Raw genomic sequence first — 23,070 nt, forward strand, 5'->3', positions numbered from 1 at the left:
GTATTTATAGTATATGAAACTAGAGATTTGTGTATATCTCTCGGTATTGACCTTAAATGTTACCGAGGGATATACACAAGTCTCTCAGTTTTGACCCCAATTATCGAGAAATTATTTCATATATCTCGGTATGCCTCAATTTTTTTCCTTTAAAACATTTAACACATTCATCTAGTTTAAAATTATACATAATATCTACACATCCTTATAATCAAACTCTAGACAAATCATAAATAACATCAAACACAAACAAACATACATATACACTTCTTTATATAATCAAAACACAATCATATATACTTATAAAATTAAAAACAATTCCTATAATTAAAAAATAACACACACTTGATTATCTTAGTTAGGAGTAAAACACCAATTCTCATTCAATACCGAAAGATGTTTAGAAATCTTTCGGTATTCGACTTCTTAATTTGTTATTATTCTAATTGGTGCTTGCACTTGATTTCAATTCCTCGTCTTCTTTCGCTTCCCATTTTTCTTCAAATCAAGTTAGAATATTTCCTCTAGGTCTCTCTTGCGTCGTTGTCGCCTCCTCCGTCGCGTCATTTTCGTCGTCCGCCTCCTCTTTTTGTGATACCTATAACAAAGGAAAAAGGAGAGTCAATTTAAAAAAAAACCTAGGGCTAAGGAGAAAAGAGAGACGTTTGTACCGCAAAAGTTTGATAAATACCGTTAAAATTTGATGAGAAATTCATGTAAAATGTGTTAAAAAATTTAAATTAATTTTTAATATTTTTTCTAAATTCACAAAGGCATAGAATACTGGGCTTCCTCTAGATTTCGAATCCTCGTCTTCCTTCGCTTCCCATTTTTTTCGAATCAAGATCGAATCTTTTTCTCTAGGTCTCTCTTGCTTAGTCGTCGCCCTCCTCTGTTGCGTCGTTGTCGCCCTCCTCTGTTGCGTTGTCGTCTCCCTCCTCCGTCACATCTCCTCTTCTCGTGCTACCTATTACTTAAGGAGAAAGGATAATCGATTTAAAAAAACCTAGACCTAAAAAAATGAGAGATGATTGTACGCGAGAATTTGGTAAATACCGTGAGAATTTGATGAGAAATTCATATAAAATGTGTAAAAATAGAAAACTAATTTTTAATTTTTAAAAACACTTTTCTAAATCAACGGAGGCAAAGAATTATTGGCTTCCTCTTGATTTCAAATTCTCGTTTTCCTTCGCTTCCCATTTTTCTTCAAAACAAGATCGAATCTTTTCATTTGGGTCTCTCTTCCGTTGTCGTCGCCATCCTCCTCTTTTGGTACTTCCTATACCTAAGGAGAAAGGATAATTAATTTAAGAAAGACCCAATGAGAAAGGGAGACAATTGTACCATGAGAATTTGATGAGAAATTCATATAAAATGTGTAGAAACTCGGTAGATATCACTCTTAATTATTTATATATAGATTACCTCCCTTCACACACGCATTTATGTAGAGGCTCACAAATGTCATCCCATCGACCACAAATTCTCACAAATTTCATGCACATTCCCCAATCAATCACAATCACAAATGTTAGCCTAGTTGGTTAAAGGGTTGTACTTATTTTGTTAGGTTGCAAGTTCAAAACATACATAGCATTTTTCATTTTTTTAACCGTTTTAAGTTTATGGGTGGTTCAACCCACAATCCAACCCAAGTATCTATTTACTCTCACATATATATCCAAATTAACCACAAATCTCGACTCGACAATCTGGACACTTTAAAAATTAAGCATCATTATATATATATATATATATTAGTATAGTTAAAAATTTGAACTTATATTGTTAAAATGTCCCGCGGTCATCTAATTTGGTGTTGAATTTAAAATATAATATGTTATTAGCCTAGTTGGTAAAAATGTTGTATTTACATTATTAGGTTGCAAGTTCGAAATATACAAATAAAAGTTTTAATTTTATTTTTAACCATTTTAAGTTTATGGGCAGGTCAACCCACAATCCGACCTAAGTATCCATTTACTCTAACATATATATCTAGATTAACCACAAGTATCCATTACTCTAACATATATATCTAGATTAACCACAGTTCTCGACCCGACAATCCGGACACTTTAAAAATTAAGCATCATTAATTATATATATATATATATATATATATATATATATATATATATATATATATATATATATATATATATAACTGTCATTTTAGTGTTATTTTAGTGTTAGACATCTAACTAGCTGATTCAAGTATATTATGAATTTTGTATAATAATATTATATATTTATTAAAGTTATATCTTTTAAAAGTAATTATTTAATTCTCACAAATTATTCTTGTGTAAAGTTTAACCATATCTTTTATTTTCATCAAAATCAAAATAAGGCTTGTTCATAATTTGATTAAAATATTTATTTGTTTATTCATTAGAAGACTCTAAATAACAAGTGAAAAGAAACTCCTATCCCTTTAGAAGATATTATTAGTTCCGAGGAATGCGGAGATTTTGTTGTTTATCAGGATAAAAATTACTTCTTAATTATTTTTTCATTAATCGGGATAAAATTGACTTCTTAATTATTTTGTCGTATACGGATAATATTGAGATTGATTTTTCTATTAATGATGTAACATTTAATTATTTTGTCGTATACGGATAATTTTCAAAAATCTAAGTTGTTTTTGGAAGTTATTATTTAAATCAAATATCTCTTTACTAACTTTACTAAATTTGTTTACCTTATTGATAAATTGGTAATAATTGTGATTTTTTTGGTTGATTTTGTTTGTTTATCCCTCTAACGTGGTTTCTAGGTGGTTATTTTTTTTTTGTTAAACATTTTTATAAAAAATAGCAGGATTTTCGTGCGATGCAAACGGACAAATGGACAAATATATAAGTAAAATAATTAAGTCATAAAATTAAAAAAAATTAAAATTTTCATAAAAAAAAATTGAATCATACTATATATATAATATATGAGAAATGATTGGGAAAGGGAATTTGATGGAAGGAATGATGTGGCACAATTTGATTAGCCAAAAAATAACAAAATGCCTCTCTCTTCTCACCTTTTATCCTTTTTCCAACCAGTGATGTAGTGACACATCATTCTCTCCCCATTTCCTCCCTCAAATTCCCTCCCCCTATCACTCTTCATAATATATTAATGATTTCTATATTCAATAGTTTAAAAATATTTAATCAAATACAATAAACATAAATTTTATCTTAATTAAATTTTGTTATTTAAAAAATTAACACATTTAAGTTCCATTTTTTTAATTTACATCTTTACACGTGAATTATAAAAAATTAATAATCATTTAAATTTTATTACATACTTTACCATTGTGTTTCACAATTTTATAGTATAATAATTGTTAGACATTATATATATATATTGAATATATAAGTTTGAAATTTTTTATAATTGTTCTATCGTTTATTCCATTTTTTTAATATTGTGTGAAGTTATCAAATCTCATATTTATTATAATTTTTTTATAGATTTTTTTTTTGATATAATTGAAATAAATTATTACAAATATTGTCATTTTATTCAAAATTTTAGTTTTATCGTTCTATTAATTTAATTTAATTTCTCATTTTTTTAATGTAAATTATCACTTTATCTTAAATTGGCAAAAATAATAGTTTAGCAAAATATGATTGTTTTTTTCCCTCTTTTGAACATAATTATTTCAGCTTCTACTTTATTCTCTAAAAAATTTCGGAAACAGTTTATTATCCATTAAAAGTCAAAATATTAATTAAAATATATGTGAAACATCTATTAAAAAATAATACTGAACCATCTTTTATATGTCAACGCCATAAAATTCTGCAAACAGAAACCATACAATTGCATCATATTTTCACTCATTAAGAAATCCCATGAACCTTACAAGAACCATTGGATTCTATAGAATGAAAGACCAAGGTGGATATATGCATTGTTACTTAGTCAAAATGCAGGAATACTTAGTCAAATAGTTTCAAATTTCCTCAACTAAAGTTTAGTTTTAGTACCTGATAATTGCAGTATCTGTCAAATAGATACATCACCAGTTCTAGGGTGTATGTCTACTACATTGGGCTTTTGTCTCCCTTTTCTTTTCCCTTTCCTTCTCTATTCCATTTAGGATTTGAGAGTAAGAAAAGTAATTTAAAGAGTTGAGATTCTGCAAACAGAAACCATACAATTGCATCATATTTTCACTCATTTAGAAATCCCATGAACATTGTAAGGTAGAGTTACTTGAACCATTGGATTCTATAGAATGAAAGACCAAGGTGGATATATGCATTGTTATTGTGGGTTGAACCTCCTGCAAATCTAATATTCATTCTTTTATTGTATTCCCAATTGCACAAAACCTTAAACCTTTTCTGAATCACTTCAGGTTTTTCCGGAAGTTTCATCTTTGTGGGGGAATTGACTGTCCATAAGAATCGTTCAGCAAACAATCCTAGTACTATAAGTTTATTATCCAACAACAGTCTTGTTGACTGCAAATTCAAAGAGTAATTAATCTTAATTTACTTATTAGAAAAAGACAAGTGAAAGAACCCTTTATCTTGTTATCTTCTCAAAGAAAGTAAAAAATCTTTACCGACGTAATGACAATAATCTCTGTCTCCTCAAAAGCTTCTGAACCACCAAATTGAAGAACTAGCAGCAACGTCATAGCTTTTTCTCCCTTCTTCTAATCTCGTGATGGAGATGTGAGAAACAAGAAGCATTATTACGGTATTTTGTTCCCACATCGAGAGATAAAAGAACTGTTCGTAATGCACCGTAATATAAATTAATGGGCCTGGCTAGAGAATTACTTACTTACCTGGACGGGGTCTTTGGGCGATCAAGAAGGTTCATGGCCTAGGTCAGTGACTTTCATTGCACATAGAAAGGGTGCTTACTTAAGATCAGCCCATTGTGGTTGAATCTACGTCATAATTTGTTGCTGAGGGGGCCTGCGTTCGCGCGGCCCCTACCATTCTTTAAGTTCTTAAAGTTTCTCTCTTTTGTTTTTGTTTGTGTTATTCTAATAATGTTAAAATATTTCTAAAATTTATTAGTTTTACCTATTGAACAATACATTTTTATGTTTAATTTATATATTAAATTAAACACAATAATTTTCATAACAATTTAATATGTTGTTACATTTAAAGGAAATTAAATAATTTTTACTCAACCTTCTAAAATATAATAGAGGTTCATTAAAAATATTAATTCTGGAAATTATTACAAAATTATATCAATGTAATTTTCTATTTATTCTTTATTCAATCAATTTAGATTAGAAGTAATATAATAATGAGTTTGTATATTTTATGAGTTAGAAATATATTTTTTATACTTTTATTGCAATTTTTAACTTTAATATCTAGTATTTACTTAATGGTGGTTCTCAATGCAACTAGAGGATCCAATTACCTTCATTTGCTAGACTAAGGCACACATCATGGATTGGCTGAGGGAAACTAGAAGAGTTATAAGTATATCTAGGTAATTAAGTCAATTAAGTATTTATTAATCTTGTTTAATTTTGAAGAATAACAACTCATATAAAAATGAATTACAATCAGTTTTAATTTATAATTTTATGTACAATTTTTTTTTTAAATAAACCATTATTGCAATTTTTAAACCACATGAAAGATCTGAAATTATGCTTATTGAACAAATAATTAATTCTTTTTTGTTTTGTATATACTCACTAAACAAACTAAACAGTAAAAAAATCTTTTTCTTGTAGACTTCTCTTTTGGGAATACTCTTACCATAGACAACCAATTAGTAAATTCAATTTAAACACACAACTTCAAATAATACAATTTGACTAACTAAACCCCAACACAAACATGCCGATATACAATTTAAAATTATAAATTGTGATTTTTGTGCGGCGATCACTCTTTACCCAATTCATTATTTAATCTTCTTCTTGCCCTAATTCATAATTCGTTCAAAAACAAATTAGGATGAATGATGTATTAAATAAATTCTCACAATTCACATCAAACCCACACCACCTACCTACCTACTCTTCATCTTATTTTAAATACAATATTTTAATGTCGCAACAATCTTTGTAGAAGCAATTAAATTTATCAAAACTATTTAAGTCATTAGCAGGAATTGGTTTAAAAAATCCTAACTTTTGTTGTTATAGAGTTTTATGTTTTCTCTGACCTTTAATCTGTTGTGCTTGTAAAAATAAATTACAATTATTTTTGTTATACCTTTTATCTGTTGCTAATAACAGCATTTAGTTATATATTACAGTTTTTTATCTCTTAATCTCCCATTTATAATATGTTTCTCTAAACAAATTATAAAAATAAAACAAAAAAATACTCGGAAAACAAAAACCTTAACAAATATCTATATTATTCCAATAAGAAAAAAAATAATAGAAAAATAAATATAATTGGTTCCATTAAAACATATTCAAACAAACTCAATCTCTTATTGAGAAAATTTAAGTCAGATGAGTAACTGACACAATATTAGATCACTAAGTTGCATTCTCACACAATTTACAGCAAAACACAATTCTAGATTCAAAAGTTTATCTCTAGTTGAGTTCGGTTTCTGGAGAGTTCTTCAAGTAAGCCTATTAAGTGTATAAGCTTTGGAAACTTGGAAGAATTTGTCACAACGATATCTGAAAGATTATAAATAAAAAGTTTATGATAAGTAACCTTTAATCTATTCACCCAGAATTAAGTGCAAATTTGAAGTTCCTTGGAACCATTTGATATGCAAGCAGCCCCTTTGACGTGTTGTACTTTAAATTCTTATGAACAACAACAAGAACTTGTAAGCGAAAATTCAAACTAAGAACTTGTTATGTAACTTTACCAACGCTAATAAACTGACTATAATTTTCTATGCGCCTCACCAAGAAATGGTCCAGTACTCATCTTATCAGCCTTTCTTATAAGTCCAAAGATACGTGACAGTTAACTGCATGCATTGTGGGCATTTGAAGTAACTCATGTCCTATATGAGACACAATCCATAACTACAAGTTTTAAGACTAACTCTCAATTGCTTCTACCTTCCAGGCTAAGAAAAGGATTCCTTTTGTGATGACAGTATTCACAAAAGGCAGGAATACTGCAAATAGTTTCAAATTTTGTCAACTAAAATTTAGTTTTATAACCTGATAATTGCAGTATATTTCAAATAGATACTTCACTAGTTCAAGGGTGCATGTCTACTACATTGGGCTTTTGTTTTCCTTTTCTTTTCTCTTTCCTTCTCTATTCCATTTAGGATTTGAGAGTAAGAAAAGTAATTTAAAGAGTTGAGATTCTTCAAACACAAATTTCCCAGTAAAACAAATTCATAAACCACACAATTGCATCATATTTTCACTCATTCAGAAATCCCATTAACATTGTAAGTTATAGTTACTTGAACCATTGGATTCTATAGAATGAAAGACCATAGTGGATATATGCATTGTTATTGTTTTATTTTATTTTATTGTTTTCTCAATTGCACAAAACCTTAAACCTCTTTTGAATCACTTCAGTTTTGTCCGGAAGTTTCATCATTGTGGGGGGAATCAATTGTCCATAAGAATGACATCAAACAATCCTACTATAAGTTTATTATCCAACAACAATCTAGTTGACTGCAAATTCAAAGAACTTTTACATTAGAACTATTCTTAATTTCATTCAGGTAATAACGCAAAAACTGAACTTAAAATCAGAATCGCTGAAGTTCATTTATAACAAACACCCATTACTTCTTAAGAGAAGACAAATGAAACAAGGTGTTATCATCTAAATGTGATGATAATAATGTTTGTCTCCATTACTCTCTCCTCGAAAGTTTCTTCAAATCTAATGATGGCGGTGTGAGAAATAAGAAGCATTGTTACGGGTGTTTCTTCCCACATCGGGAGATATAATAATTGATTTTTAATCCACCGTCATATAAAAAGATGGGCCTGGCTACTGAAACACTTACTTACCTGGACAGGGTCTTTGGGCGATCAAGAAGGTCCATGGCCTAGGTCAGTGACTTTCATTGCACTTAGAAAGGGTGCTTACTTAAGATCAGCCCATTGTGGTTGAATCTACGTCATAATTTGTTTCTGAGGGGCCTGCGTTCGCGCGGCCCTTACCGATTATCTAAGCCCAAAGGTTTAGTTATTTTTTTTGCTTGGTTTAATTGTATGATTTTCAAATATCACAAAAATTGATAAGTTATATTTTTTTAATTTATAAATTAAATAAAACACACAAACATTTTATATTAAACTAAATATAAACATTTTCATAACTATTTATTAATAACATTTATAGAAGCTAAATAAGTTTAAAATATAGATTAAGTTGATGAAACAACCTAAAAGGTAGTATAAATTTAATTGCGCAAATGATCCATTCAAAATATTTTGACGAAGTTATTTCCTTACGCGAAGGGAGAAGGGCAGGATCGTCACACTACAAGAAAACCTGTAAAATTACATTCCGTCACGTAATGCGAAGGGCACGATCGTCACACGAATGCACAATCGTAACGCAAAGAGAAAGCCTGTGAAATTACCCCCGTCGCGTAACGCGAATGACATGATCATTCTGAAATTTTTATAGGTTTTTTTTCGCGAAACGATCCTGTCTTTCGCATTACACGACGGATAATTTCATTAGAATATTTTGAAATAGTCATTTACGCAATTAAACCAGCACATTTAATGACATTTTTAGGGTCATTTTGTCAAATTTCCCTCATTGTTATGGTTAGTGCATAAAGATAATTAACTAGGTTAATTTTATTACATATTTAAAAAAAAAAATGCATATCTCAATAGATACATTTAATAATTAGTTGAGATCATGGATCCTTAATTATCAATTACAACATCAAGGAAGTATATGTTACATCTTGACCGTGAAAATATAAAGTATGTCATATTTTGATTGTGAAAATAAAATAATATTAATTTAGAAGGGAACTTTTTACTTATTAAAATAATTCCACATTATGATAAACAACCCTGACTTAAAATAACAAGAACAATATATAATGTTTTAACTAATATAATATATATTTTCATCCCTTGCCACTTATGGCCATTTGGTAAAGAAAATGTTTACAATTGACTCTTTATTACTTTCTAATATAAAACATTTGAAAAGAAGAAAAATATAAATATAAGTTATGGTAATCTTAGGAAGATATTCCCCGTTTGCTAGTTATGGTGAGTGGTATATAAATTAAAAAAAAAATAAGTAAATATTTTGAATTAATTCATGCATGTCTTACTAAAAAGATTTTTTATATTAATTGTACATGCTAACTTTTGGTTGATAATTTTAATCGAAGCAAGTATTAGACATTTACAAAATAATATAAGTTTGCTTGACTCTTATTACAATCGTTATAACATATTATAAAACCGATATTAAATTTTTTAATATTAATAATGGAACATAATTTGTTTATAACAACTAGACTCTTTTCAAATCTGTACATATTTTACTTTAAAAATAGTATGTTTACTCATCAGAATAAAATAAAGTTTTAGAAAGATAACATATACATCATATCTGTTAAAAATTGCAAGATCATATATATTTTAAAGTAATATTCCTTTAAAATTAATTTTGACATTTTTGGATACTAATGTCTACTCTTTTTTATCAACCGGTTTATCAATAAAATATTTTAAATAAAAATATTTGTTTAAAATTCTAAAAAAATTAAAAAACAGATCTTAGTGATACTAAATTTTTTTTATTCTTTATTATTATACAAATTATGTTTTCAACAAAACTATGTTTAAGGTTCTTTCATTTTGTGTTTGGGTAATAATAAAATCAAATCAGTCATACTAAATAAAATAAGTTTATTTTTAAAATTGAGGACGTGAATAAGAAAACTCTATTGCAAAAAATACCAGAATCCTATCATTAGAATCAAATATCTTTTTCTCAGTTACTATAATATCTTTTGCAAATACTGCACGACTCACTCAATTAACAAGGTAAAGAAATAATTGCATAATGTTTACCCGGACTCAAACGAAATAAAACTTTGTCGTGAAGTGAAAAAGGTAGTAGAATTTCACTAAGAAAAAGTACACAAATGTTCTCATTAGTTTCTAAATAAATATTTGAATCACTCATTAGTTTCTAGATAAATATTTGAATTTGTACATAAATAAGAAAACTTTCCGTGGAGATGGGATTTACAGTAATCAACAGCTCCCTTGGAAATCTGATCGGAATTCTATCGGTTATTCGTTATTCTTCTGTTCAGCATCTTTCGCTGACTACTGATCCATTTGCATGTTCATATCCTCAATTCAGGTTTACCACTTCGAATTATCATATGATTTGTGTATTGATGAAAGAATAATATTAATAATTGAATAAAACTCAACGAATGAAATATCTAAACGCATACAGATCTAGAAAAAAAAGTGTTTTCAATGGGCGTTGAAAAGATATACGAAAGATACTTGATGTTAAAACTAGTGAGAGATCGTCGCTATTAAAGACTCTACAATTAAAGAGAAACTCACTTAGTCTCTTGGTTTTCATATTCCATCTACTAAGTGTATTTAAAACATTTACAAATTATAACCTTTTAGTTTCCCTTATTTTTGTATAAATTCATATTCTTGTAATTGTAATAACACACAGAAATAAATTCTTAATCTACATCAAGTTCTTGCTTACTTACCTTTTCTAACTTGGTATCAGAGCCATTATTCAGTTTTAACAAACCTCTGTATCCATGGCCTCTTCTTCATCTTCTTCCGCTTCAACCACTCATCTCTTCCACAATCTCACATCCATTAAACTCGATCACAAAAACTTTCTTATTTGGAAATCTCAAATCTTACCTACCCTTAAAGGTTATGGTCTCTATCCATTTGTTACTGGAACTAATTCTGCCCCTGAAGCTTTTCTCCAAGTCGATGCTTTTGACGGATCTAGTGTCCTCACTCCAAATCCTGCTTTTACCATCTGGGAGGAGCAAGATCAGAGAATCCTTTCATGGCTTCTCTCCACCCTTTCAGAATCCACCCTAGCCCAAGTGGTTGGTGAATCACGCACTACATCTAAAGCCCTTTAGTCTGCTTTAGAACGCACATTCGCCTCTCAATCTCAAGCCCGTCTAATGCAGCTTCGTCTTCAACTTCAGACGGTAAAGAAGGGCTCACTCCCGATGGTCGAATATTTACAGAAAATAAAATCAATCATCGATAGTCTCGTTGGTGCTGGGAAAAACATATCTCAACAAAATTTCATCCTTTATGCTTTGGGAGGACTCGGTCCTGAATACGAATCTCTCACTGTAGCGGTAACCACTCGCACAGACCCCATCGCCATCGAAGACCTCCAATGAATGCTTCTTACACATGAGATTCGTCTTGAATCACTCCACTCTAACTCTTCAACTGCTAATCTTGCATTTGGATCGAGAGGAATTTCAAAACCATCCCACTTCCAACGATCGCGACGTTCGGTCTCCTCTCCGAGTGATTATAGTGCAGAAAATGAAACTGTCAATAGATTGAGCTCCCAGAATTCTAATGGATATCAAATAAATGGTCCTTCAAATTCATCTAAATTTTCACACTCCGACCGGGCTTCTACTATCGGGTTAGGAGGTCCTTCTACTAATGGGCCTTCTATTTTGGGTCGTGGGCCTCGTGGGCCCAATAGAAATAAAATACAATGTCAATTGTGTGGTCGTTTTGTTCATGCGGCTAATGTTTGTCGATCGGGTCTGTTTTGTAATATTTGCAACTTTACAGATCATTCGATTGAAACTTGCCAACGTCGTCAGAATCAAAATTCAACGACACACTCTGCTATGATGGCTACACCTTCTTCTGTTTATGACTCGGCTTGGAATCCCGACTCTGGTGCTACTGACCATCTCACGACGAACCTTGACAATCTTAGCATCTCAACTCCATATAATGGTATAGAAACTATTAAAATGGGAGACGGTAACCCTCTTCCTATTTCTAATATTGGGCAATCATTCATTCCGTGTTCCAATAAAAACCTTCATCTACGTAATATATTGCATGTCCCATTAATAACCAAAAATCCTCTAAGCGTTTCCAAATTTTCTGCCGATAATAATATATTTTTTGAATTTCATCCAAATTATTGTATTGTCAAGGATCAGGTCACGAAGAGGGAACTCCTTCGCGACACACTTAAAAATGGGCTATATCGCCTAAACTCAATCATCAACCCTCCGCCCACTCATCAAGCTCTTATTGGAACTCGGTCATCTGCCAACTCTTGGCATCATCGTCTTGGACACCCTTCATTATCAACATCAACTTTTATTATGTCTTCTTTTCATTTACCTATTATTGGCAACAAGAAATTAAGTTTTTGTGAATCTTGTCAATATGGAAAAGCACACAAAATTCCTTTTCTTATTTCTCAATCTCGTTGTAAGTCTCCATTAGAATTAATACATTCTGACGTTTGGGGTCCTGCTCCTCTTTTCTCTACTAACGGTTTTCGATATTTTGTCCATTTTATTGATGACTACAACCGCTTTACTTGGCCATATCCTATCTATAGAAAATCTGATATCTTGCCAACTTTTATTAAATTTAAGACACTTGTTGAAAATCAATTCAACACATCTATCAAAATTCTACAATCTGATTGGGGAGGCGAATATATGAGTCTGAAATTTTATCTTGAAACTCATGGCATCCAACACCGTCTATCATGCCCTCATACAAGTGAACAAAATGGTATTGCTGAACGCAAAATTCGCCATCTTACAGAAATGAGCCTCACTCTTCTTGCTCATGCTTCTATGCCCCTATCTTATTGGGATGATGCGTTTCTAACAAGTACATATCTCATTAATCGTCTTCCTTCAAATGGTAAGCCTCGTCAATCCCCCTTTGAAATTCTTTTTAATCGTCCTCCTAATTATATATTCCTTAAAACTTTTGGATGTTCTTGCTTTCCGCTCACTCGATCATATAACTCTCACAAAATTGATTTTCGAACTCTAAAATGTATTTTTCTTGGCTATAGTCCAAATCACAAAGGCTATCGTTGTCTACACATTCCTTCCGGAAGAATATATATCTCTCGTCACGTCACTTTTGATGAACAAACATTTCCATTTAAAAGTACATTATCAAAATCTACCAATCTTTCTACACCAGCAGTCTCTCCAATATCACACTTTCCTTTTCTGCCACGTTCATCACCACCAATCTCCCCAATTTTAACATCACAAATCCCTGTAGTACCATCTTCTCCAACATCCGAACACTCATCATCATCATCAAACTCCAACCATCCATTTTCACCAATCAACTCGCCAACATCAAACTCCTATCAACCATCATCATCAACCAATTCATCTTCAATCAACCCTCCTACTCCCACACGTGGACTTACCACCTCTATACATGCTCCTGAATGTTCCTCTCATCATATGATCACACATGCCAAAACTCGTACCCTTCACAATGCTAACATTGCCACCATCTCTACCTCTCCACCCACATGTTTCTCCACCGCCAATAAAGATACAAAATGGCGTTCTGCCATGGCAAATGAGTTTAATGCTCTAATTCAAAACAAGACGTGGTCTCTTGTTCCTCGATCCTCGCAGAATATCGTGGGTTGCAAATGGGTTTTCAAAATCAAACAAAGAGCTGATGGTTCCATTGAACGTCATGAGGCTCGTTTAGTTGCAAAGAGATTTCATCAACAAGAAGGCATTGACTATCTTGAAACATTCAGCCCAGTTGTCAAACATTAGACCATCCGAACCATCCTCTCACTTGTTGTCACTCGGCAATGGCCTATTCATCAACTCGATGTTAGTAATGCTTTTCTACATGGAACTTTACACGAGGAAGTTTTTATGTCTCAACCGCCTGAGTTCACTCATCCTGATTATCCTAATCATGTGTGCAAACTTCACAAAGCACTCTATGGACTCAAACAAGCTCCCCGTGAATGGTATACTACCTTGAAATCTGCTCTTCTTTCCATTGGTTTTCAAGAATCCAAAAATGATTCTTCTTTATTCATGTACCATTCTCCACAAATTACATCGTTATTTCTTGTCTACGTGGATGATATTATATTCACTAGTAACTCTTCCTCTCACATCTCCTCAATCATCTCTCAACTTAACCACATTTTCTCTCTTAAAGATTTAGGTCCACTACACTATTTTCTTGGGATTGAAGCTCATTGATCTACCTCCGACATTTTTCTCTCTCAATCAAAATATATCAATGACATTCTTATCCGAGCCAATATGAGTGACTCAAAACCTCTTAATACTCCAATCTCTTCTGGGTCATCTTTATCTCGCCATGATGGTGATACTCTTCTTGAACCATTTTTGTATCGCAGCATTGTTGGAGCTCTCCAATATTTGACGCATACTTGACCTGAACTAGCATTTGCTGTCAATCGTGCATGCCAATTCATGCAGTCTCCTACCACCACTCATTGGTCTGCAGTAAAAAGAATACTCTGCTACCTTCGTCATACTCCTCATCATGGACTTCTCATTCGTCCATCATCTTCTCTCGATATATCTGCCTTTTCTGACTCCGACTGGGCTGGTTGTCCGGACGATCGTCGCTCCACAACTGGCTACTGCATATTTCTTGGTGACAATCTTATCTCTTGGAATTCAAAGAAACAACAAGTTGTTGCTCGGTCTAGTACCGAGTCTGAGTATCGAGCTCTAGCTCATGCCACTGCTGAACTCATCTGGCTCCAATCCTTGCTACGTGAACTTTGCATCTCCCCACTTCAACCTCCCACTCTATAGTGTGACAACATTGGTGCTGCATTTCTATCGGCCAATCCAGCTTTTCATGCTCGTACGAAACATATAGAGATTGATTTTCACTTTGTTCGCGAACGTGTTGCTCAGAAAGCTCTTTACATCCGATACATACCTACTGATGATCAAATTGCCGACATCCTCACCAAAGGACTTACGTCAAACCGATTTGCTTTATTGCGTAACAAACTCACGGTGTGTGCCTCCCCGTTTCGTTTGAGGGAAGGTATTAAAGACTCTACAATTAAAGAGAAACTCACTTAGTCTCTTGGTTTTCATATTCCATCTACTAAGTGTATTTAAAACCTTTACACATTCTAACCTTTTAGTTTCCCTTATTTTTGTATAAATTCATATTCTTGTAATTGTAATAACACACAAATAAATTCTTAATCTACAGCAAGTTCTTGCTTACTTACTTTTTCTAACTGTCGCTAGTGAGAGATTTTTAGAGAAGAGAAGAGAAGAGAAGAGAAGGAAGGATGGAAAATGGGGAGGGAGGGAGGTGAAGAAAAAATGGGGCGGAAGAGAGAGGTGAAGGGAAAATGAGTTATGTGAAAAATGGATATGGTTTGTTTGATTGGAATTTGAATTCATAAATAATTTGACCAGAATTCAAAAGGTAATAAATACATTGTTTATAATTTTATTGAAATTTAAATTTTAAATCCAATTCCTATATTTAAGTCTTTAAACAAATATCAGAATTGGAATTGACCCCTTCAATTTCAATTTCAATTCCTCCTCACCAAACACACCCTTAGGGTATGTTTGGATGAGTGAAATTGGCATTGAAATTTTAATTCCAATTTAATAAAAAATGGCATTGGAATTCTAATTACAATTAAATGAGAATTGACATTGAATTACAATTCAATTCCTATGTTTGGGAAAATTATAGAATTGTAATTCAAATCCAATTCTTGTGTTTGAAAGAAATTATTTTATGAACATAATTTTGACAAATAATTAAAAGTAACTTTATATCAATAATTTTAAACAAAAATTCTAACAAGAAAACAACTTATTCAAACAATTTTTCAGCAAGACAATTTTTTTACTAAAAAATAGCATAACATCAAACACGTTATAATAATATTTTGATAGAAGATTAAAGTAACAGAGAAAAGTTTATAATTTTGTATGCAATAAGTTTCAATTATCTCCCTACTCATATATGAGGTAAAAACAATCTTAATAACAAAGGAAATATGTAAAAGCCCACAAAATAAGAAATTGAAAATCTCATATCTTGATGACCACTTCTTTATTTGTAACAAAATTCATGCACGCCTCATATGCTTAGGATTTTTTATAAACACTTTGTACTTTCTCTCGTTTGTTGTGAGTACATCGAACAACTTGTAGAAATTGTGTCTTCTAAGTTTGAAATTTTTGATAGTTCATCAAAAACATGTTGAGCACTTGTCTTGTCAACATTGTAAGTCTTACCAACCACGTAATCCATCTTAGATATTGCAGTGGCCATATCATTATGACGAGTTCTCTTAGAAGGTCGTTCTACACTAGTTGATTCTTTATTTAATTTTGAACAACTCTTTATATCTTCAAAGATATCTCTTGCGCCGTCATCAGTCGTTTCAACTTTACTTCTATTAACTTTATCTTGTCCACAAATAATTGAAAAATCTTCTCAATTCTCAACAAATTACTTCTATAATGACTCGCATCTAGGTGTGCCTCGCAACTATATATATATATATATATATATATATATATATATTAAAAGCGTTATCTTAAAATAATAATTCAAGCAACATAAACTAACATATCTTGACATAAGTTGTCCAAACTTTTTTCACTATCCACTTTCACCACTTTTTTTATCCCAATCCCATCCAAATCCACTTGTACCAAGCATAGCACTTATAACAACATAATGTTTATCCCAAGTCTTAAGTCGCGGTTGTATATTTTTCCTATTGTAAGCATGAAAATTCAACTTACCCTATTTAAAAAATAATATTATTATGTTTAATAATATTAAAATAATATTTTGGATTTTTATATTCAAAATAACTTGAAAGAAGGATTTAAAACCTAATTAAGGATTAATATTGTGATAATTAAACCTTAATTAAAGAAACTTTCCAAAATTCCAAAATAATTTGAGGATAAAATATTTGTATATATTTTACCCAAATTAGACCAAGGGGTTAAAAATATTTAATTAGGATTTATTAATGATTTATGTTTAATTCATGACTTAAACCAATTAAATAAAATACCCCCAAATTCTCCAAAAAATAAAACATGATCATAATTGTTATTATGAATCTAGAAATATTTTTTTTTGTGAAAAAATGGATTTAAAAGGAATTAAATTCGATTTTAAATAACCTTTTAAAAAAAAATTATAATTGCATAATCCTATGTGGCTGATTTTATGTTTAAACTTTACAACAGGATCCTGGACCATCAGATGAGCGTCCAGATCTAATTCGACAGCCCAGAGCACGTCAGAAACTCAGCTGTAGCGGAACCACGCGTGCGCGCCCGCACCAGATCAACTAACGGGATGGTCTAACCCCGCGTTAGTCAATACCGCTGACCGCGGACGGAACGCAGACGACGTTAGGCGAAACGACATCGTCATGTCGTTTCAGACGTCTTCTTCGTTGGAATGCAAGGGTCTCCGGAATCGCGACCTCGCCAGCGCGTTTCTTCCAGAAGCTCTAGCTTCGTCCATATGCGATCAAATCCGTTGATTTTTTCGCCCACATGATCCCCTTGTCAGCACCTACATTTCCCATTATCTAGAAACCTTATCTTCCTCGGGATAAGACTACCACGATTTAAGGATAAGAACGCTGATAATCAAAATCAAGTCGAATTGGCTTTTTACAGCCGACTTATCCACCCTATAAATACTCCCCTACCATCCTAATACCAATTCATTAAACAATAACTGCAAATTACACATCAAATTGCCCCGATCGAAGACCTGCAATTTCCGGCCAAGAACAGTTTTCTACAAAACTTTCTCTGGTGAGCCAAGCTTCGATCCAGGCTTCTGGATCACTTCCAACACTGCCCAGGAATGTTTTCCAGCTATTGGTATGATTCCAGAAGCTTTTAATTTTCAATTTGTAATTGAAAATTTTGAATGTTTTCAAATTTTATTGTTTGATCGGTTTGATCTTGTTATGAACGTTGATTATGAAATTTCTTTGCTAAGAATAGTTCTATATATCATATATATGCTTTATGTTGAAAGAAGATAGATCGAATCTCCATGAATCAAAAATTTCAGAAAATTAGTTTGAAAACTAGATTTTTTTTGAAATCCTATGTTCTTGGGTTAAACTCGATTTTTTTGGTTCAAGAAGTTGATATACATGTTTGTATACATGTTTGAATGACTTCCATACAACTGTAATCAAGTTTTGATCAAACTAAAATTTGAGAAAAAAGCTTGAAATTTTGGATTTTGAAAATTATGCGTTCTTGCTTTTAATCTGATTTTGTTGGTTCAATTAGTTGTATTACAAGTTTATAAACATGTTGTGATGATTTCTATGTAACTATAATCATGTTTTGATCATGTTTGATCAAATTAAAATTTTGAAAAAAAGTTTAAAAAAATTGGATTTTTGAAATTTCGTGTTCTTGCTTCTAAGTTGGATTTGTTGATTCAATTAGTAGCTATACATGATTCTTAACATGTAGGGATGAATTCCAAGAGAATGTTTTACCCTTTTGAACATGTTTGATCAAATTTGGTTTTTGAAAAAAAGTTAGATTTTGATTCAATCTTCAAAAACCATTTTAATGATGTAATGATATTCTTGTTTTAGTATGAACTAACTATATTCATCATTTCAAAATTAATGGAACAAAAATTAGGCCTTGAAATGGCCTAATTTAAAAGACCCCAAAATTTGAACTAGAAATAGTGTTTTGAAATTGATCCTCTTATGATCTTCAAAATCGTGATTTATGTTAGGGCTTTTGTGTTCTTCATGATCATATGAACCTAATGCAACTTACGGATTGTGATTTGGACATTAATCAAAAGTTATGGCCTTCTAAAGTTTCGGACCAAAACAAGAACACCCGGTCCTTGAATTTTGCCTTAGGACCGAGGAAATTGACCCAGGATCGAGGGAAACTGCCCAGGACCGTGAGCTTAGGACCGACAAAACTAACCTAGACCAAATTAACCTAGGACTGACCTTTCCACTTGACATAGGATTGACCTTGACACCTAACCTCTTGACACCTAACCTAGGACCAACAATTAAGCCTAGCCTCATCTTAGCCTAGGACCAACAATTAAGCCTAGCCTCATCTTAGCCTAGGACCAACAATTAAGCCTAGCCTCATCTTAGCCTAGGACCAACAAAACCAAGCCCTAGACCTAGCCTAAAATCAAACCCCCACATAGCCTAAGACCGTTACAAACCTATGCCTAAGTCCGAACCCACACTCAAGATTGAACCTCTCAAACCCTACTAAGCCAAGATTGACAAGAATCTCTGAGATGTTTCTCAAAGCAAATGTTTTTGTTAATATCTTGTTTGATTATACTCTCTAATATCTTTTTCTGATATTTTCAGATTTTGTTAAATCTAAATCTCAACGCAACAGGTACATACCTCATTTAAATGATTTTGTACAATTATTTAAAGTATATATCCTCATTTAGGACCTCTGGACTACTAATTAAAGATAAGGAATGTTATAATTAGATTTATAGAAGCCATACTTTGTTTCTTTTAGAAAGATTTTTGTTGGGCCAAATTATTTTGACTAAGTGTTGAAATAATTTAACCACTGAGATTTTGATGATGAAATGACTTATGAGTTTTGATAAGGTGTATTAAAACAATATTTCATAAGACTTGGATCTAATGAGGGTCATTAGACCGATTTTTGGAACTCAATGTATAAATTAGACGTACAGTCTAACTCATCGGAGTTAGACGTGTAGTCTAATAGACGTGTAATTAGACGGATGGTCTAATAGATACACGGAATTATACGCTAGTCTAATACATAGAATTAGATGTACAGTCTAACTCATCGGAGTTAGACGTGTAGTCTAATGAATGTAAAGAATTAAACGTACAGTCTAACTCATCGGAGTTAGACGTGTAGTCTAATGAATACACGGAATTAGACGTAAGTCTAATGTGTTCGAAATTAGACGTACAGTCTAACTCATCGGAGTTAGACTTGTAGTCTAATAGACTTGTAATTAGACAGATGGTCTAATAGATATGCAGAATTAGACGTGTAGTCTAACTCAGTGGAGTTAGACGTGCAGTCAAATATATTTGTAATTAGACGGATAGTCTAATTTGTGCGGAATTAGACGTGTAGTCTAAGTGAGTGGAGTTAGACGTGCAGTCTAACAGAAAGTGAAAGTTAGACGTGCGTCTAACTCCTTCAAACAAGTCTGAGGTAGAACCGGAATTAGACGTGCAGTCTAACTCGGTGGAGTTAGACGTGCAGTCTAATGGTTATTGGATAATTAGACGTGTAGTCTAATTAGTGAAAGTTAGACGTGCGTATAACTCCTTCAGACAAGTCTGAGGTAGAACCGGAATTAGACGTGCAGTCTAACTCAGTGGAGTTAGACGTACAGTCTAACTCAGTGGAGTTAGACGTGCAGTCTAATGGTTATTGGATAATTAGACGTGTATTCTAATTAGTGAAAGTTAGACATGCGTCTAACTCCTTCAGACAAGTCTGAGGTAGAACCGGAATTAGACGTGCAGTCTAACTCAGTGGAGTTAGACGTGCAGTCTAATGGTTATTGGATAATTAGATGTGTAGTCTAATTAGTGAAAGTTAGATGTGCGTCTAACTCCTTCAGACAATGGTTATTGGTAGAACTGAAATTAGACGTATAGTCTAACTCAGTGGAGTTAGACGTGCAGTCTAATGGTTATTAGAATTAGACGTGAGTCTAATTCTATTAGACCAGGCAGTCTAATAGACGTTTTCTATTAGAAGGAGATGTTTTATTTCATTAGACTGATTTTCACAATCCGTCTAACTGAAATATGTCTAATGCTCAGTTTAAGTAGTATGCTTGAATCTAGCATTTCACCTACCCACGTGTTATAGCTGTACCCTACTCCTGCTCCACTTTCTAGTGAAGATTAGTACAACAACTATATGCAACCAACCAAGGAATGCCACGTAAGATAATTTTATTCACATTACTTGTTTTGCAGGTACATCCCTGATGGAATATTCGGCGCACTACTAGTGATGTACGGCCACGATCCTTGTGCTCAGAACCTGCTGTATACAATGGAGACTTTCCAATGGAAGAGTGCCACGTATCATTCTAAAAGATTCGATCGTTAGCTCCTGCTCAGTATTTAACAAATCTCAAGGACAACGGAGAATCTGACTCACGAACAAGCCTTAGAGAACGAATAAGTAATCTGATTTTGCAGAGAGAGAAACTACTCAATCATCTTGCGTACTGAATTCATACTATGAAGTTGCTTTCTGATTGTACTGTGTGTGAATCAAGAGAGAGCTAGAATAAAAAAACACCTTTAGCTGAGTGATATTCTCTATCTTGTAATTGAACAGAAAGTGTTCTATTCAATAGTGAGTTAAGTGTGTGTGTAAACTGTATTTGATTCGAATCATAGTATAGTGAATCCTTCCGGTGGTTGGAAGAAAGGGTGACGTAGGAGAGTTTCTCCGAACATCCATAAACAAACTGCTGTGTTCTTTCATTTCTGTCATCTTTTCATATTTCATCTTGCTTTAAACCCAAGTAAACAATTCCGCCTTGAATCCGTTTCAAGTGTTTACACAAGTTTGCGAAGAATAGAAAGCGAATTAAATCCCTAACAGGATTTCTTTTAAACCGTTTTTCATAAGCTTCATCCTTAGCCAGACCCCCGTCTCTATCGATAAAGCCGATCCTATCAATTTTGAAAACCATCCTTAGGCGGGCGCAAAGGACATAGCGCGAAAGCCTTTCCTGAGCGTAAACAGACAACGAAACTGTTACAATATTATATCACTAAGATGCTCAAACAATTTATAGCAAAACACTATTCTAATTTCACAAATTTATCTCTAGTTGAGTTTGGTTTCTAGAGAGTTCTTCAAGTAAGCCTATAAATTTATCTTAGTGTATATAAGCTTTGGAAACTTGACAGAATTTGTCACCACAATATCTGGAAGATTAGAAAGAAAATGTTAAAAGTTTTATGGCACGTAGCTTTTAATCTATTCAACCAGAATAAAGTACAAATTTGAAGTTCCTTGGAACCATTTGATATGTGAGCATCCCCTTAGGTGTGTTTTAATTTAAATTCTTATGAACAACAACAAGAACTTGTAAGAACTGATGTAAATCAAAATTTATTGAAAATTCAAACAAAGAATTGCTCATATCCTCCATGAGACACAATCCATAACTGCAAGTTTTAAGACCAACTCTGAATTGCTCCTTTTGTGATGACAGTAACCACAAAATGCAGGAATACTTAGTCAAATTTCCTCAACTAAAGTTTAGTTTTAGTACCTGATAATTGCAGTATCTGTCAAATAGATACATCACCAGTTCCAGGGTGTATGTCTACTACATTGGGCTTTTGTCTCTCTTTTCTTTTCCCTTTCCTTCTCTATTCCATTCAGGATTTGAGAGTAAGAAAAGTAATTTAAAGAGTTGAGATTCTGCAAACAGAAACCATACAATTGCATCATATTTTCACTCATTTAGAAATCCCATGAACATTGTAAGGTAGAGTAACTTGAACCATTGGATTCTATAGAATGAAAGACCAAGGTGGATGGATATATGCATTGTTATTGTGGGTTGAACCTCCTGCAAATCTAATATTCATTCTTTTATTGTATTCCCAATTGCACAAAACCTTAAACCTTTTCTGAATCACTTCAGGTTTTTCCGGAAGTTTCATCTTTGTGGGGGAATTGACTGTCCATAAGAATCGTTCAGCAAACAATCCTAGTACTATAAGTTTATTATCCAACAACAGTCTTGTTGACTGCAAATTCAAAGAGTAATTAATCTTAATTTACTTATTAGAAAAAGACAAGTGAAAGAACCCTTTATCTTGTTATCTTCTCAAAGAAAGTAAAAAATCTTTACCGACGTAATGACAATAATCTCTGTCTCCTCAAAAGCTTCTGAACCACCAAATTGAAGAACCAGCAGCAACGTCATAGCTTTTTCTCCCTTCTTCTAATCTCGTGATGGAGATGTGAGAAACAAGAAGCATTATT

General features: G+C 32.4%; 2 non-coding genes across 2 annotated transcripts; both read left to right on the top strand.

Moving 5' to 3' along the window:
* Window positions 1–4,808: 4,808 nt before the first annotated feature.
* On the top strand, window positions 4,809–4,970 carry LOC124922861. The gene has a single exon (XR_007097913.1). It is a non-coding gene; the product is annotated as a U1 spliceosomal RNA (small nuclear RNA).
* A 2,994-nt stretch (window positions 4,971–7,964) lies between these two features.
* LOC124922955 lies at window positions 7,965–8,124 on the top strand. Its single transcript, XR_007097999.1, has one exon. It is a non-coding gene; the product is annotated as a U1 spliceosomal RNA (small nuclear RNA).
* The last annotated feature ends 14,946 nt before the right edge of the window (window positions 8,125–23,070 follow it).

Source organism: Impatiens glandulifera, chromosome 1, assembly GCF_907164915.1.
Source record: "Impatiens glandulifera chromosome 1, dImpGla2.1, whole genome shotgun sequence".
NCBI lineage: Eukaryota > Viridiplantae > Streptophyta > Magnoliopsida > Ericales > Balsaminaceae > Impatiens > Impatiens glandulifera.